This window comes from Anabrus simplex, chromosome 10 (genome assembly GCF_040414725.1).
Source record: "Anabrus simplex isolate iqAnaSimp1 chromosome 10, ASM4041472v1, whole genome shotgun sequence".
Taxonomy (NCBI): Eukaryota; Metazoa; Arthropoda; class Insecta; order Orthoptera; family Tettigoniidae; genus Anabrus; species Anabrus simplex.
In genome coordinates this window covers 62,601,375-62,618,650 of record NC_090274.1, presented here as the reverse complement: position 1 = coordinate 62,618,650, position 17,276 = coordinate 62,601,375, and positions in this window count along the sequence as shown.

Below are 17,276 nucleotides of genomic sequence, written 5' to 3'. Positions count from 1 at the left end.
GGAGTTGGTTGTTGAAGACGCCAAATAATATTTGAAAGCACCTCAAAGAGGTAAACATGTTTACCATACAAACTCTAGTGAAGACGTTGGTTTTTATTGTTAGCACATAACCAGGATACGTATTTTGATCACATGTCAACTTATAAGAGATTCATCTTGGACATTGTTAATATTTATATAAACGCTGATCATGGTCCTGACATTAAAAACATTTATATTGAACAATTATAAAGGGGAGACTAATCTCAACGCGCAATATTACGGCTAATATCACACGCGTGTTGAGAAAAATTGGCAAAATATTATTTATACACTGCAGCAACTGTTACTTATATTTGTAGGCTGCTAAGAAATAGGAGTATAAGTCAGAAAATGTTTAAAATAAGATAAATCCATGGCGTGAGTCCTGGAAGGAATAAGTGGTATAAGACAGAACTAGCCTATATGTACAGTATTGCTATTCCTAACAGTACATATAAATATGTTAAAATCTATCTCGGGGAGAAGAGTACAAGTTGACTTATACTAGTTTCCCCTGGCAGCCTATATTTCGACTATTTATTTATTTATTTATTTATTTATTTATTTATTTATTTATTTATTTATTTATTTATTTATTTATTTATTTATTTATTTATTTATTTATTTATCGTATGGCTTTTAGTGCTAGTAATGTCCGAGGACATGTTCGACTCGCCTGGTGGAGGTCTTTCTATTTGACGATCATGAGCGACTTGCGTGTCTGGATTTGGCACGATGATAATGAGGTAGGGACAGGGTGAAATCCGGTGTTGGCTCGTAACCTACTTCTGTCGAATAACACCAAGGGGTCTGCTCAAAGCTTTACGTCCCCATCCGACGGACAAATCACCATCAACAACGCCTTACTTTCTCACTCTTTATGAGCACTGTGGAGAGGTTTCGAATTGAATTCAGGCCTTTGACAAGCAATCTAGTGGTTAGTAATTGTATACCACCACCTCTCCTACCCTGCCGCCAACATTCCGAAGGGGAAAACGTTTTCCACCAATGGGACTCGATCCGGCTAACCACGGTGTCAGACTTTATAGACTTGACGCCTTAACATTCACGGCCACCAGGTGAGCATTCAGCGCTTCAAAACAACGTTATAATTTACTTTTTCAATTAATGGACTTAATGGTAAACTTTAATACTTCGACGAAGTCTGATTCATACCGCAACATAGCTTGGTTTCTTCCACAATGCTTCGTAAAGTCGTTGTCCGTAACACAGCAAATGATAGAACTTGAAAGTAGTAACACAGTGAAACATCGATAACATATTCCCGTTTATTACGTTTTCCCGCATATAACGCTCATTTTTCCCTGTCCCTTAATAAGCCATTAAAATACCCTATCATATCGCGTTTTTCCCATTGAAGACGCTCTTTTTTGAGGGAATATTCTTCAGTTAATTGTATAGCAAAGTTCAGAAGAAATTGAAAATGTTATGCTCTCGTCGCAAGTGTACTTTCTTACTGAAGAGAACTGTCAACTTTACCCGGTGCTAAAGGCTGGGAAGAGGATGTTGATATTCAGACCTCGCCATAGGGAGTCTGAAGTTTGTACAGTTTACACTGATGAGGCAAGGAGAGGCCGATTCAGGATTTCTTGGAAGTGAAACTAGATGGGGAGCTATCAACATTAATGGGGCGTAGGAAGAAAGAATGTAGAACTGCGTAAGTCAGGAAAGAGGATGCGTCTGGATGTGTTAGGAGTTAATGGTATTCCGGTAACGGGAGATTAAGTCGTAATAAAGTAATGATAAAGTGTACTCGGCGGGTGTTAAAAAGGGAAGTGCAGAGTGTGAGGTAGGACTGTTCATCAGGAATACTATTGTACGCAGTTTTTTATTTTACAATTTGCTTTACGTCTCATCGACATAGATAGGTATTACTATGGGATAGGAAAGGGCTAGGAGTGAATAGGAAGCGTCTGTGGCCTTAATTAAGATACATCCCCAGAATTTAACTCGTGTGAAAATGGGAAACCACGCAAAACCGTCTTAAGTGTTGCCAACAGTGGGATTCTGACCCGCTGTCTCTCCTTCCCCCTGTGCGTGGAGGCGGGAGAATAATACCCACGGTATCAACTCCCTGTCGTAACAGGTGACTAAAAAGGCCTTCACGGGCTCTCAACTTAACAGCGTCGGTTGGCGGCCACTAGGCCCTTAGCAGAGTCCTGGCATTGTTTCCACTTACTTGTGCCAGGCTTCTCACTCTGTTCTATTCTATTCGACCTCCCTTGTTCAATTATTTTCCGACCCCTACGGTATTAGATATCGAGGCCTAGGAAGTCTTTCATTTTCAGGCCCCTCTTTCTTTGGCCGATACCTTCATTTTTCAGTGTTCGATCCCTTCCATTTTCTCTCTCTGATTAGTGTTATACGGAGTATGGTTGCCTAGTTGTGCTTCCTCTTAAAACACCACCACTGCCACTATCTCTCCCAGTTGCACGCAAGATAGTTTCTGTTAAGCACGTAAATTAGTCTATGTTGTGGGTAGGTTTGGCAGTTGGAGGAATTAAGAAGAGAAGATTGTCTCAGTGTATTCACAACATGAGCAGACAGATGAGGACGAAGTTTGCAAGTTTTATGAAGCACTGAGTGACATCATACGCAGGGTCAACAGCAAGGATAGGAGAGTGCTAATGGGCTAATGGGCTAATGGTTCGTGCGCCAGTTAATGACGGGACTACCGAATGAAAACTATCGAATTATTCGATAGTCGTCAACTAGCGTTAAGACCAATTGTTTCCGCTTGCATTCGGTTTTTCGAATTCACAAATTCCAATTGTTTCCACTTGTCAGCGCTGAAATGGGCTTCCTCTTTCGTTATGGAGTGAAGTCAGTCATTTATTGTATAATGATAAATGCAATTTTATTATTGTGCACTTTATCAATAGATAATCATGTTACAGTTTTTATAAATACTTTCCATGTACTAACCATGAACCTATAATGATTGAACATTAACCTTAAATGCATGGAATTCTTTTAAAATTAGCATATGCACTATTAGTTGGTACTAGGAAATTATGTTGTTGTTTTTTTTCATATATTTTGGTTTGCTGTATTAACATTACTTTAATTTGGGATGTCATTACAATAAGGTGTAAACATAACCTTCGTTTGAAATTATCTAACATTTCCTATTTTATGAACAGACGATCTTACTTGCATTAAATTGTGATTAGGGACACAAAAATGCATTTCATTTAAAATGAAACGTAATGACCACAATTAATTTAATCGGGACATTTTGTCTTATTTTATAGACAACGTATTTCAGTTTCCAATCCCTTCAATCGAACATTGTGCAACCTTTGTTATTAGTAGAGTCCAGACCTTCATGCATTGATAGGTTAGAATGCAAAGTTACTGAAGCGAGCAGCAAGTATAGTCTACATTCACAACAATTATGTTATGGGGATTGCATAAACACAGGGGTACTGCCCATTAGAACCCCTATAATACATGTTACCCTTGCTACATTATGAAAGAGCAGGTGGCCGGCACTTTCTACTAACAACATTATTTTGCAATCTAACCTGTTACTGCATAAAAATCCGGGATTTAGTTATTAGTCTCAATATTTCTGCTTTTATTACTACCAACAAAGGAAACACGATATTAAAGTCGCTAGTAAAATACAGAAAACCACATTTCGGTAGTTACTAGCAAATGACTTATTACTAGTACTATCACAGTACAAAACGTATATTATTACTTTATAACCGATTTCAAACCGAATGAAAACTATCGAACGTCACGCTCCACAATCGATATTCCCATCACTAGACATCTCTCCTCTAACGGGTTAGGGACCACCGGTATATTGTATAGCCCTAGCCGCCTGAGCACGAGGAAGGCCATGACTCAGAATATGTCTGAGTTGCCGAGTCCATTTCCATAGCAACTTAAGTCATCGCCACATTAATTGAACCACTTAAGGAGAATCGGGACTGAAATGTTCGAATTTTGCCAAATATTCTAATTTTCAAATTTAAACTACAAAATATTTACAACTTCTCAAATCCTGTTATCAGTTTTCCCTAACGCTCTGAATGCCGGATTTAAAACGCGGTGGTGCGGTGTAGATAGAGCAAGCCTACGCCCCGTTGTCATACAATATTAGCTTGAAAGTTCTTTCGGACTACCATTTCCACAATGCCGCTGGAATATATTTATCTTGCAGTAGGCCTACGCTGTGCGTAAGAGGAGAAAGATATCTGAGAGTAATTTACAGTCCAGGGTAGTTTTAAAGAAAGTATGTTTCTTAAAATTGCAATTGCTTTCGTCTACCTTAAAGCATTTCCATTTGATGCATTTAATGCTCCTTGTGAGAACAGAGTTATTAGCGGATTCACTTGAATGTTTCACAGAATGTTTGAATTATGTACAGGAAATAAAAGTAATTCTTCATTTTATAATCAGTTGAATATTGTCTTCATATTTTTCCTCCTGAAATAGCACGAGACTAGATGTTTGCGTATGTCTTTCGTGGCAGGACCTAGTGTTTACAGTGCACTATGTCTTCTGGTATAGGCTAGAGCAATTTTGTTACTTTCACAGATCTGTCTCTGTCTTATCGTTGGCTTTTACAATATGAAAGTGACTGAGGTATGAGCGATGGTAGTAATGCCAATCCTTATGCAGCCAGTCCCTGCTATGAATGGTGTGAAAATGTTGCTCATAGGGTCGGTTGGTGTATGCATTTCAGTGGGCTTGGCAGACTGATATGTAATAGCAACTCTGGCTCGGTGAGGAAAGCAACGGGAAACTACCCCACCCCCTCACTTCCCTAGTACGCCTCTTCAGTGTTGCCTAGGCCATCTATGACAGCTGATGGCAGAGCTGTTGAGGATCCCACCAGCGGAATTGCTGACGGACTGAACATACATACATACAGATGTTTGCGTATTGAATGAATAACTGAAAAATTACGGCAAAACCTGGAGCTATTTTTAAATAAATATTTTTGACGAGTGTGCCAAATTATAGCCCAAAAATCCACATTTCTAGCCCTTAGACAAGCAACTCAATCTTGGAAACATTCTAGGGATATGAGTTACGAATTTTGGGTGAATAAAATATAATACGATATGAGAATATATTCATTTATTCCTAAAAATTACAATCCTTTTCTTGATCATCGTTGTCCGCTCGATTAGATTAGCAGTTTGCATTTTTCTACCACTAGGAGCGCTAATGTGAGTCAATGCAGAGTTTCACTAAAGCCCTTATAACTACACTCGGTGTGGACATTTTTCAAAAAATAAAAAACACCTGAGGTTATTGAACCAAGGAACACATTACAAAAAATGAATTATGTAAGTAAGTTGATATGGCTAGGATTTCAATCGAAAAGAAAATGAGTAAAGAAACAAGCCCGTTTAGGGTGTTTTTCCGGAACTGCATTTAGGCCGGAAATGATTAACGATTTTTTTATTTTGCTAGAGCTATTCAAGACTCACAGTTTGAAAACCTTTTGGGGCACTTCAGCCCTTCAATGTTCGGAACAATTGAGTAAATTGATTAATTTTACGTTTTTCATGGTATGGGGAGCCTTACTTCGTTACTAAGTAACGCTTTAAACGTTCAAAATGAAAATTGTGGCGGAAAGAACATTTTTCATTCAACATATTAAAAGAAAAATACGTTTGAATAACTTTGCAAACAATTAACTATTCAACTCCAAATTTTGTGTGGGGCGTTTTAAACTTGGTTTTGATAAGTGGTAAATTGTAGAAGTTCAAAATTTCAGTCATGACCTAGACTTCGGATTTTTAGGTGGTAACAGGTTAGAATGCAAACTGATTTGGTTAATAGGAAGTGTCTCACAACCCGATCTTCCATACTGTAGCAAGAGTAACATACATTTTAGGAGTTCTATGGGCCGTACTCCTAATGTCTATGCAAACCTCATAGCATAACTGTTGTACACGGTAGGGTACACTTCTTATTGGCTTAAATAAGTTTGCAGTCTAACCTATCAGCACCTAAAAATCCGGGCTCTAGTCGTGACTCTTCTTAACCTCTGCTCATAAATGCGTACGGAGAACGAATTCTTTAGCCTTATTTCTTGTACGCGTGAACTATGCATCCTGAAAATCTGGCCTATCTCATTGTTATACCCTGTATAAGAGAGAGGCTGGCTTCTTGGCTGAATAATCTGCGCAGTGTCCTTCCGCACAGACGGTCTTGAGTTCGATATCTGGTTAATTCATTTACCTCTGGGACTGAGTATTTGTGTTCATCTCCATTTAGGTACAACAGAATTCACCACCACCACCAGAGAAACCCCCGACAGTGAATGTTACTCTCCGCTTAGGACCCCCTGCGGCTGGGGGCGGTAGAATAACACTCAAGGTATCCCCCTCCTGTCGTAAGAGGTAACTAAAAGATGCCCCGGAGGCTCTTAACTTGGGAGCGTAGGTTCGTGAACAAGGCCCTCAGCTGAGTCCTGAAATTCCTTCCACTTATTTGTGTCAGGCTCCTCACTTTCATCTATCCTATCCGACCTCCCTTGGTCAACTCTTGTTCTTTTCCGACCGCAACGCTATTAGGTTTCCCAGGGCTAGAGTGTATTTCATTTTCACGCCCTTCGTGGCCCTTGTCTTTCTTTGGTCGATACCTTCATTTTTCGAAGAGTCGGATTAGTGTTATATAGAGGAAGGTAGCCTACTTGTACTTCCTCTTAAAACAGTAATCACCACCATCACCACCATCACCACCACACTCCACTTAGGTTTTATATAAAGAAAGACATCCGATCGTAAAACTTTAATCCACACACAGCGGAGAAAATGCCAGGCAGAGGAAGAAGATATAAGAAAAGGTAAGAACAGATTCATGCCCTTAAAGAGACACAATCCTTTTACCTCGTCTTGTTCAGAGAACCTATTTATATTCTTCTTGATCTCGAGGATATGGAGACAAGTTCAGTTCTACACAATACCCCTCTTCTTAAATCGGATTTAATGTCTCCCACGTCAATGCTCTTCGCACGTGTGACAGGACCAGAACTCGATAGACTGATATCGAATGGGGAGAGTATTTGTCATCCATCTTCCATCTGTCAGCAGATTTTGTGTTCCCCTCCAACGACCTGCCAGGGAGCGGCGGCAAGATTTCTTTGAGGAAAGTGTTGCTACTAAAGACCGAAAAGCGATGCAAATAATAATAACAAGAATAAGAATAAGAAAGTCCTAAAGAAAATAGCAAGAATTTGGAATGGAAAACTGTAAGATCACAAGCCATCACAAATAATACTGGGAAGGAAGAACAGAACTATCTAGCATTTGATGATGATTCTGCCATACCTTCAAGAAACAGGTCAATCTCTTGGAATAAATAGCCAACAGAACAGGTTTAAGAATTTCTGCGGAAAAAACAAATTTATGACAAATATTTAAAATACTCCAGAATTTCTAATAACAGAAATTGGTCGAAAAAGGAAGGTCAAGAAATTAAAATATTTGGGAGAACCAATTCAAGAAAATGGTTTTGAAAAGACCGCTGTAGAAGAAAGGATATACAAGATAGAACGAACATATGGTGTAACTACAACAACATAATCTAAAACCCTCAAAATACAACGCTAGATTACAGTAGTCAAATCGGAATGCCTATACGCGAGTACTAAATTACAAGCTGAACAAATTAAGAGTACTCGAAAGAAAATTTATACGGAAAATACTTAGAACTACAAAACTCTGTAAATCAAGAAGTAATGACGAAATATACTGGAACATAACAGAAACAATGCGGAAGAGGCGATTGATATTTTTGGGCATTTATATAGAATGGAGACAACAGGTTAACCAAACAGATCTTCAAATATCTTTGGAACAAGAAGTCAACAACAACCTGGATTCATGAAGTCAAGAAAAATTTGGAAAGAAACAATATAAGAGAAGAAGCAGCAACAGAGGAGAGATTTTTTGAAAGGGAGTGTTAAAAATGTAAGGATTCCAAGGTCGGTAGGGAAAGAAAACAGACTCAAAATGGACCGAGAGGTAAAGACTCAGTGAGCAAATGGAGGAGTATTGGAGGAACAAGAAGGAACAACAAAGGATAAAACATTGAGATCGTCTCGTGGTCACTAGAGGACCCTAACGGAGAAATAATAATAATAATAATAACAATAATAATAATAATATAAAATATACCTATAATAAAAAGTTCTCTCTTGTAATACCAAGATGAAGCACTACCGGACAGTCATCCGCCCTGAAGCCTTATATGCTTCAGAATGTTTAACACTCAACAGGAAGGGACTCGCGGAAAAACTTGAAATCAGGGAAAGAAAGATAATGAGGAAGATTCTGGGGCCAGTCAAGGAAGGTGACAGTTATAGAAGACGGCCTAACCAAGAGCTATACAAGTACTGTGAAAGAATAACGAATGTAGCAAGGAAGAGACGCCTAGTATTCTATGGGCACATCTATAGGATGCATCCGACCAACCGGATTCTCAGCTACTGGCAAAATAGGAAGACCAAGTCACCATGGTTGATGGAAGTGGATAAAGATCTACAGGAACTGGGAATAACAGAAGGAAACTTAAAGGATCGGACAGCACTCGGAGTTCCAGGACAGACTACCAACAAAGAAGACTGGCGCCCTTTGGACAAAGGAGAGGAAGGAGCAACACAGCCTGAGGATGCGCAACTACTGGGCAAACATCAAAGCCCATTCCAAAATGTAACAATTGAATGTCGTGGTCCTTAGCTGGCCTATACGAAACAAGAAGAAGAAGAAGAAGAATATAAAATGCCATGACACATGCATGTTCAAGTCCATTTCCATTCAAACCAAAGTAAGACATTGGTGCGTAGTGTCTGAACGGAGTGCCTTTATGGAGCGGAAACACTGACAATGGTGGCAGGCTCAGACCTTGAAAAGAACGAGAAATGGGGTTCCTTCAATAAATCTTGGGTCCAAAGAAGTTGCAAAATGACCAACATACTTTCCAGTTGAAATCAAACCAGGAACTCTACACAACACGACGACGATGAGAAAAAGAAGACCGACCTTATATGGACACATTAAAAGAATGAATCAAGAGAGGTTGGCCAACAAAATACTCCTTCTACAAGAACAATGAAAAACACAGCCTGGGTGTCTTACACAGGTGTACAAAGGCATAGCACAAGCGGGTGTCAAGGAGGAAGAGATACAGGACAGAACATAATTTAGGAAAAAGTTATCAGGAATACGGGATGCACCCGAAAAGCCACCGACCGCTTCCAACGTGCCTTCCTTCAAGCCCTTAACCAACTCCTACGTTATCCGCATCCCCCTTCCCCACGCTTTATCCAAACTCCTCTATATATTTACCAGTCCTTTCCCCAACCTTAAGTGATATTTAACTGTGATCTGTGACAGAACGCCCTCAGACCCATTATCCTCCCATCTCACACACAAATAAAATAAAGAATGAATAATATGATCCGCAATAACAATTGTTTTATAGTTTTCTTTCGTTAATGTCAACGGGCAACTTTCTAAAATAATACACATTCTAGTAATTATTAAAATCTGTGCATGGGCTACAATTAAAAACCCTTGGCTGCACTTCATTTATGTGGAGAAAGCACATCAATACCGCCTTCCAACTCAGAAATATTCTGAGAGCAAATTTTAGGTGACACATCTTGTTTAGAAACGTCCAATATACAGAAACGCGCTATTTCGTCTCATATTTTTTATTCCACCACTCGGTATTCCTTGTGTGGATCTGTATGCATTTTTAAATTGCATAAGAAGATATAATTTTTGTCTTTGTATTGATTATACCTCCTGACTACCACCTATATTTTTGTTGCTTGCTTTTGTATTTTTCAAGTAGCATATGCCGACGGCTTCACCCGCGTTTATTAATTCAACCGCGTTAGATGTTTCTAAACCGTGTAGTTAATTTCAAAATAAAAACTATATTTATTAAAATACATCGTTTTCATTTTTAAAATTGGTCGTTATACATTATTTTCATATTCTACCCCCTTTCCACCCCCCGGCCGTAGAGGTGTCTTACCCAACAGTTTTCTTTCCCAAACAGTAAGTCATATGAATATCATGTTTGGTTGAGAGCTATGCTGGAACATGCACACGTACATCCGTGATCTCGGTCATTGTGGACATTCCTTTCACCCCTTCTAACACCCATCCCGATTGGCAATGAACTTTAGCTCAAACGCAATCCAGAGTATCACGGTTGATCTGAGTTACACCAAGGACTATGAACTCGCCACTAATATCGGTTATTTTTCGGATTTTTACATTTCACCCCTTTCTTTAGGGGTGCTAGGGATTTGTTGCCCCTACAGTAATTTTTCCAGATAGTAAGTTATATGTGTATCTTGTTTGGTTGAGAGCTATGCTGATATACACTCACACATTCATTCACACCCGTAATCTCTGTCATTTTCGACATTTTTTTCTTCACTACTTCTCACCCCCTATGTCATGGGGACTGAACTTGGACTTTTCATTTTTATATACCGTTTGAAGAAGTGTTTAAAAAACACACCATAATCTTCACATACTGTTGGTTAGGCAACCCACTGATCAGACTTGTCATGCGGTTCACTTACGTTCCCCTTTCTTTTCACCCTTCTCACCCTCTATTTCGAACTATCCATCAGATTTCGTTCAAGCCACCTCGTAAACCCTCCTGGGAATAATAAGAAAAAAATGTGAAATTTTCAGCTAGATCGCTCCAGTAGTTTATGAGTCCATTCGAGAAATACATACAAACAAACATTCATTTTTGTGTATACAGAAGATAGATATGCAGGGGCCCAGCTTTAATTTGGTACAACAAATCCTATATCATGTTGTTTCTCTCTAAAGTTCTGCAGAAACCTATCAACTTTGGATGTTCGGAGGTCGAGCCCTGTTTTGTTCATTCCTGATGTTTCTTTTAGTCAGTCTCGCCAAAACTTCATTTCGAATTTGACCAGTGAACTCTCATATAATTCTAGGCGGTGGCTCACTCTGTCACTTTCTCCCCGAGTCTTGCTTCCTTTTAACTTTTACGGCGCTGATGTCGCTCATAAAGGTGGCGCTGGTCACATTCCTAGCGTTACAGGTATTTCTTTGAATACACTTCCAATACAATCTCCTACCAGTTTTTTCCTAAAATTTCTCCCTCTTTGCGAAGGTATAATTTCGGCTGTGTGTTACTCCTTATTGAAAATTCTGTACGATGCGTAGCGAACTTTATACAGCATTGCACAATCCTCCTCCTGGAAACTGTATCTTTGCATATCTTAACAAAATATTTATGGATGTAAAGTTTGTCACATTTTTATGGTTGGAAATTTTTATTCGTGGACCTGTTGCACTGGATATTTTAGACTGGATGTTCTTTTAACCATGCAATGAATTTTCACATTTCCTAATCTCTTAACCACCCACTTGAATCTGATTGGAAATTATTGCAAGAGTGTACGTTCCTGTCTTTATTTTAATTTACCTCATCACTTTCATCACGGACTATTTTTATTGGATGACTTCTTCAGAAGTAAGTCACTCCACAAATTTTATGGGCATAATGTAGAGGTAAAAGTGAGACTAAAATGTAATATACTACTTTACCTGAAAGTGCTTCAGTTAAGAATTACAAAGAGCACTAGGAAAGTTTTGCATTGTGAGTGAACGCTTTAGACTTTTTTAAAATAATTTCCACCACACTCAATACACTTCTCCATACGTCGAAATCAGTCACTGAACCAACTCTGTCACTTTTCTTCGGTTACATTTTCACACTATTGATCTCATGCTGCCAGAAGCTCCTCGACGGATGTAAAACGCCGCCCTTTCAGCTTCATCTTCACTTCTGGGAAGAGTGGGAAGTCACATGGGCAAGATCAGGACTGTATGGAGGGTGATCAAGCACAGTCAACCCTGATCTAGCAATAAAATCCATTGCTACATTAGCACGATGTGCTGGAGCATTGTCGTGATGCAAGAACCAAGTATTGAGCCGTGACCTTGGACGGAGCTGCTTGAGAGCCTGGATGACCTGAGGCAGACAAGTCTCACTGTACCACTTCGCAGTAACTGTATTTTGTGTTTCTAGCACAACCCGAGTCAGGATGCCCCGTTTAGTGAAGAATTCTGCAATCATCCTTTTCTTCACCGACCTTAAATTTCGCACAGTCAGAGGAGTACCCTCATCTTCAAACAGCCACACCTTGTTCTGGGATTTTGTTGGGACATCGTAATAATAAAGCCAAGTTTCGTCACCTGTAACGATGCTACTAACGTTACGCGAAGTCCAATTTTCAAACTGTTTTAGCATTTTTCGGCACAATTTCAATCAATGTGCCCTTTGTTCCTCTGAAAGTGAATGGGGCACCCAAAGGGAACAAACCTTTCTAACATGCAGATGGTCGTGTAGATCTGAATTAATAGCTGGTGCAGGGATGTGGAGGGTCTCTTCTACCTGCCGATATGTCAACCGTCTCTCTTGCTGCAACATTTTCCTCACAGCTTCAATGTTTTCCTCAGTCATTGATTCAGACGCTCGCCCAAAACGAGGATCGTCTTCAACCCCAAAATTTCCCCTGTGGAACTCTTTGTAGCAGCGAAAAATTGTTGTCCGATGTGGACAGTCTTTCCCCAGCACAGGAGTCATTTCTTCCAGGCACTGGTCAACAGTTAATCCACGAGCAAAATTGTAGCGGATAATTGCGCGATATTCACCTTTAGACCACACTGACATCTTAACTTGCTTTCAATCCCACTGGTTGGTAACAACTGGTGTGAAGGTCGCGCCTTGCTGTCTTCTAGACCGGGTTTCACCCCTCACCATAACAGGGGTGTCCAGCCAACCGTTCTTGCGTATTGCAAAACTTTCCTAGTGCCCGTTGTATGATGCACAATGTCGTATCTTGCTAGACATTAAAAGCATGGGCCAGTACACACTTCGGACGTGTTATGTTCAACTACATGGCGTTTTGAAATGGACAGAATTAATGGAAAACTAAATATTTTCATGGCCTCTGGAAGAGAATGGTTGCAAGGCCAGAATAGACTACATGACATCGTTTACCGCGAGGTCACGAAAATGGCTATACTGACTGACCTAAAACATTCTGACGACAGCTCATGGCCTGTTGATTTTCAGAGAGTCTTTAAAAGCATAAACATTTATTTCCGTATATTTGTAAATTATTGATGAATTAATCACTTTCAATTCACCAAGACATCCAAAGAATCGCATCAATCCGACTAAAATCCAGACAACCTCCCCTGCTGCTGGCTCAAAAACTGATTGAGGAAAACTACTGTGGACTGCGAATTTGGAATGATGAATGGACTGCTAAGGCCCTCGAGGAATAAAGATCGATCGTTGGTCCTACGCAGCCCCACCTGAATTTCATCTCCCGTGAAGTGTATGGGTCCCACTAAAGGGAGTGCGCACTGGGCATGGAAGAAGTGGCTCTGCGATGCATTCTTGGAGCCTTCAACCTTCTCCAAGGTGTGACTGTGGTGAATTCCAGACAATGCGACACATCACCCTTTTTTTTCTTTACAAGTTCCTTTATGTAGCACCGACACAGATGGGTCTTAAGGTACGTCCACACCAAGATGTTTTCGTTCACTTTATTAACACACACTGTTAACCAACAATGTTAACTTTTCCAGCATGCTGATAAAGGAAATATCTTTAAATTTTGTGAATGAAACTTTTCATTAACTTTTCGTGTTTTCGTTAACTTTTCGGTTTTCAAAGCACACAATTTTACGAAGCAAAGTCGTAGCAGAATACAATGCTTTCTTACTTCTTCTAAAAATTGACTCTCAAATCGCAAGTGAAAGTTCTAATATACAGTACTTTTTATTCTGTTCGATTTTAAACTGTGTGCTAAAGTACTTTCATTTCCAACACCACTCCTCGCTGAATAACTGATCTTCCATAATCACTTGTATATCATCGAAATAATACTATCCTATCTACTGTAGGTTATGTGAAGATTTTTCTTCTTTCTTTTCTTGCAAGTTGCTTTACGTCGCACCGACACAGATAGGTCTTATGGCGACGATTGGACAGGGATGGCCTAGGAGTGGGAAGGAAGTGGCCGTGGCCTTAATTCAGGTACAGCCCCAGCATTTGCCTGGTGTGAAAATGGGAAACCACGGAAAACCATCTTCAGGGCTGCCCGCAGTGGGGTTCGAACCCACTATCTCCCGAATACTGGATACTGGCCCCACTTAAGCGACTGCAGCTATCGAGCTCTGTGTGAAGATTTTCTTTATTTCGCACTTTAACCAATTCCTTGAGATTGTTGTATAAAGCTGAAAATACCCGAGGCAGAAAAAGTGAAATTGTGTGTTTTGATACTCTCTAGACAAACAGATTTATCCTCTACTGTGATATTGCAATTTTTGCTGAATGTTTATGTGGCTGAAATGAAGTTGGGTAAGCTACATGGTCTCCTTTTTTTTGGGGGGGGGGGAGGATTGTATCCTGGAAATGAAACTCATAATTTGGGTTTCATGTACATTATAGTTTCTCTGAGATTCAGTATGTTAATAATAATTCAGTCACCGAGCTCGATAGCTGCAGTCGCTTAAGTGTGGCCAGTATCCAGTATTCGGGAGATAGTGGGTTCGAACCCCACTGTCGGCAGCCCTGAAAATGGTTTTCCGTGGTTTCTCATTTTCATACCAGGCAAATGCTGGGGCTGTACCTAATTAAGGCCACGGCCGCTTCCTTCCTACTTCCAGCCCTCTACCGTCCCATCGTCGCCATAAGACCTATCTGTGTCCTTGCGACGTAAAACAAATAGCAAAAAAAAAAATAATAATAATTCAGTCATGTACGATGTCTTTCATCGTAAAGACGAATTACTTTGCAATGCTATCTGTCTTAATGGTAATGTACTACGTATCTGTACTAGTGTTGGCTACTGAGTGCATGATTCGAAGCAGTGTATCGATTTATTCAAGTGTCCGAGTGAATCGATTCACAGGAACGGCGAGCTCACGGCACACGATTCAGCTGACTCGCAGCGGACAGTGCTGAGTGGCGCACTCACGGCTCACTAGCGGCACACTGGACACTGGCGGAGAGCCGAGCCTCCAATGCAGTGGGACACAGTGAATCATGGCACACTGAAAGAATCGTACGCAGTCACGGAGAAATGTCCCAAGTCACCATTTGCTAGGAATTTGACTATAAAAAATAATAGCCTGTCATTTGTGGAGCCGGCTTTTCGATACTCTGTATCATTTCTTTCAGTTTCAGACCCAATTACAGTCAATAAGAATTGAAAGTCATATGGGGGCATTCTCAAGAAAACTGTGAAAGCCTGCTGCATCATGAATTAAAAGTTCTCTCCAAATGTAATTCTAAACGCTTTTTCAATATTTTTCTTTGCCACACTTAGCGTCTATTTTCTTCTTCCTGACCCTGTGCATCGTAACCTCAAAAATAGCTTTCTCTGGTGTGGACATGCCGTATTTACGCGAATAATCCCCGCATCCTAACTTTAGGAAGACTGAATCTGAAAAATACCAACAATGACTCAAATAAAGAAGTTTGTTAACGAAAGTTTATTAGCTTTTAACTTTGTTTTATTAACATTGTTTATTAACTTAAGCGTGGACTAGCCATAATGCCGACGATGGTACGGGAAAGGGATGAGAGTGGGAAGGAAACGGCCGTGGCCTTAATTAAGGTACAGCACCAGCATTGGCCTGGTGTGAAAATGGGAAACCACGGAAAACCATTTTCAGGCCTGCCGACAGTGGGATTCAAACCTACTATCTCCCGAATGCAATGAAAAAGTTGTATATAACAATCAGAACGTATGTGGAGTAACTTACGAATCACGCTGTATAGATTATTTGTGAGATGTTTAGTTCATTGAGCTCTTTTCATGTGGCTCGGAACATCACCTCCGTATGACGGTAAATGAGCGGCAAGAACACTGCCGAAAGGATGAGACCCCAGTAAATATTGATTGTGACAGCCGCTGCCAACAGATATTCCAATACAATAGAGATTTATGACTGAACCTCACCTATTGGACTGCGCCGTCAGATCGTGCTACGCCTGTGCGCTTCGTTAGTAGCTGTGTGGTGACGGGCTAATACTACCGCAGTGAGTCATTCTCATCCAGAAGATACCATTTCGGAATTGTCTTAAAAACTTGCTTTATCCCTCCAGCATTGGCGTTCTACGTTGTGACTTTAGTGCTGGCGCCTAGTCTCATAGGCCCATGTACTGTATATTTTGAAAATATGATTCTAATTTAAAACCAACAAACAGTTTGAATTATTTAATACTTTAGATGGTTTAGAAAGGATAATTTAATTCATAAATCAAACACTTGTTACGATAGCCGTATTTACAGCATATATTCCCCACCTTGCATACTGCTGTTCGCCTCGATCTTGTCCTCGCCGCATCAAGCATTCCACTACTCCGCTCACCTGTGCTCTGCCAGCGCCATTCATCACGTGACTATTACGTCATCCTCGCTACACTTCGCCTTCTCCGTTGCCTGTGCGCTGTGTGAACACGTGATGTTATGTTTCTCGAACTCGCTGGCTTGTAGCCTTCTCACCTTTTCTGGAATTTTCTACACCACTATATATTTCCCATTCCGCTGCTCCACATTTGAGTCGGGTTTCGTCGCGGAGTGGTGGAGTACCAAAATACTGTGCTACTTGTATTATGTCAATTCCATCTGGACTATATCTTCAAGCTATTTGGTGAGCAAGATTTATCGTTATTTATCTTCATTTGGACTTTAAATTTTCATCCGGGCTATTGACTGCTGAATTTTTCTTCCGTCGAGTTGATACGCTGCATTTTAAAAGCTCATAACATAGACTGTACCTCTACACGAACTGCGCTATGGACAATATAAAATTATTTATAATCATTTCAGATGTCATCTTCGACCTATGCAATTGGTAAATTCTGGAATACCCGGTGAAGAAAATCCTTATCCCACTTCCCTTTCCCCTCCCTTTCGCGCTTCTTTTCTTCCAGGGCTTTACTCCCACATTCTTACTCAGTTTCTGTATATAATAGTACGCTTGTAATTTGTTCAATAGGATTTTCTTTCATGCATTTTCGAAAATTCAGTTTGTAAATGTGGCACACTTTTCTGATTTTTCTCCAGTTTTGTATATTTTATCTTTCACCATTTGTTAAAATTTATCTTCTATTTATTTATCTTGTTACTATGTTTGATTGTTAAATATATTCTATTCATATTGTTAATTTTT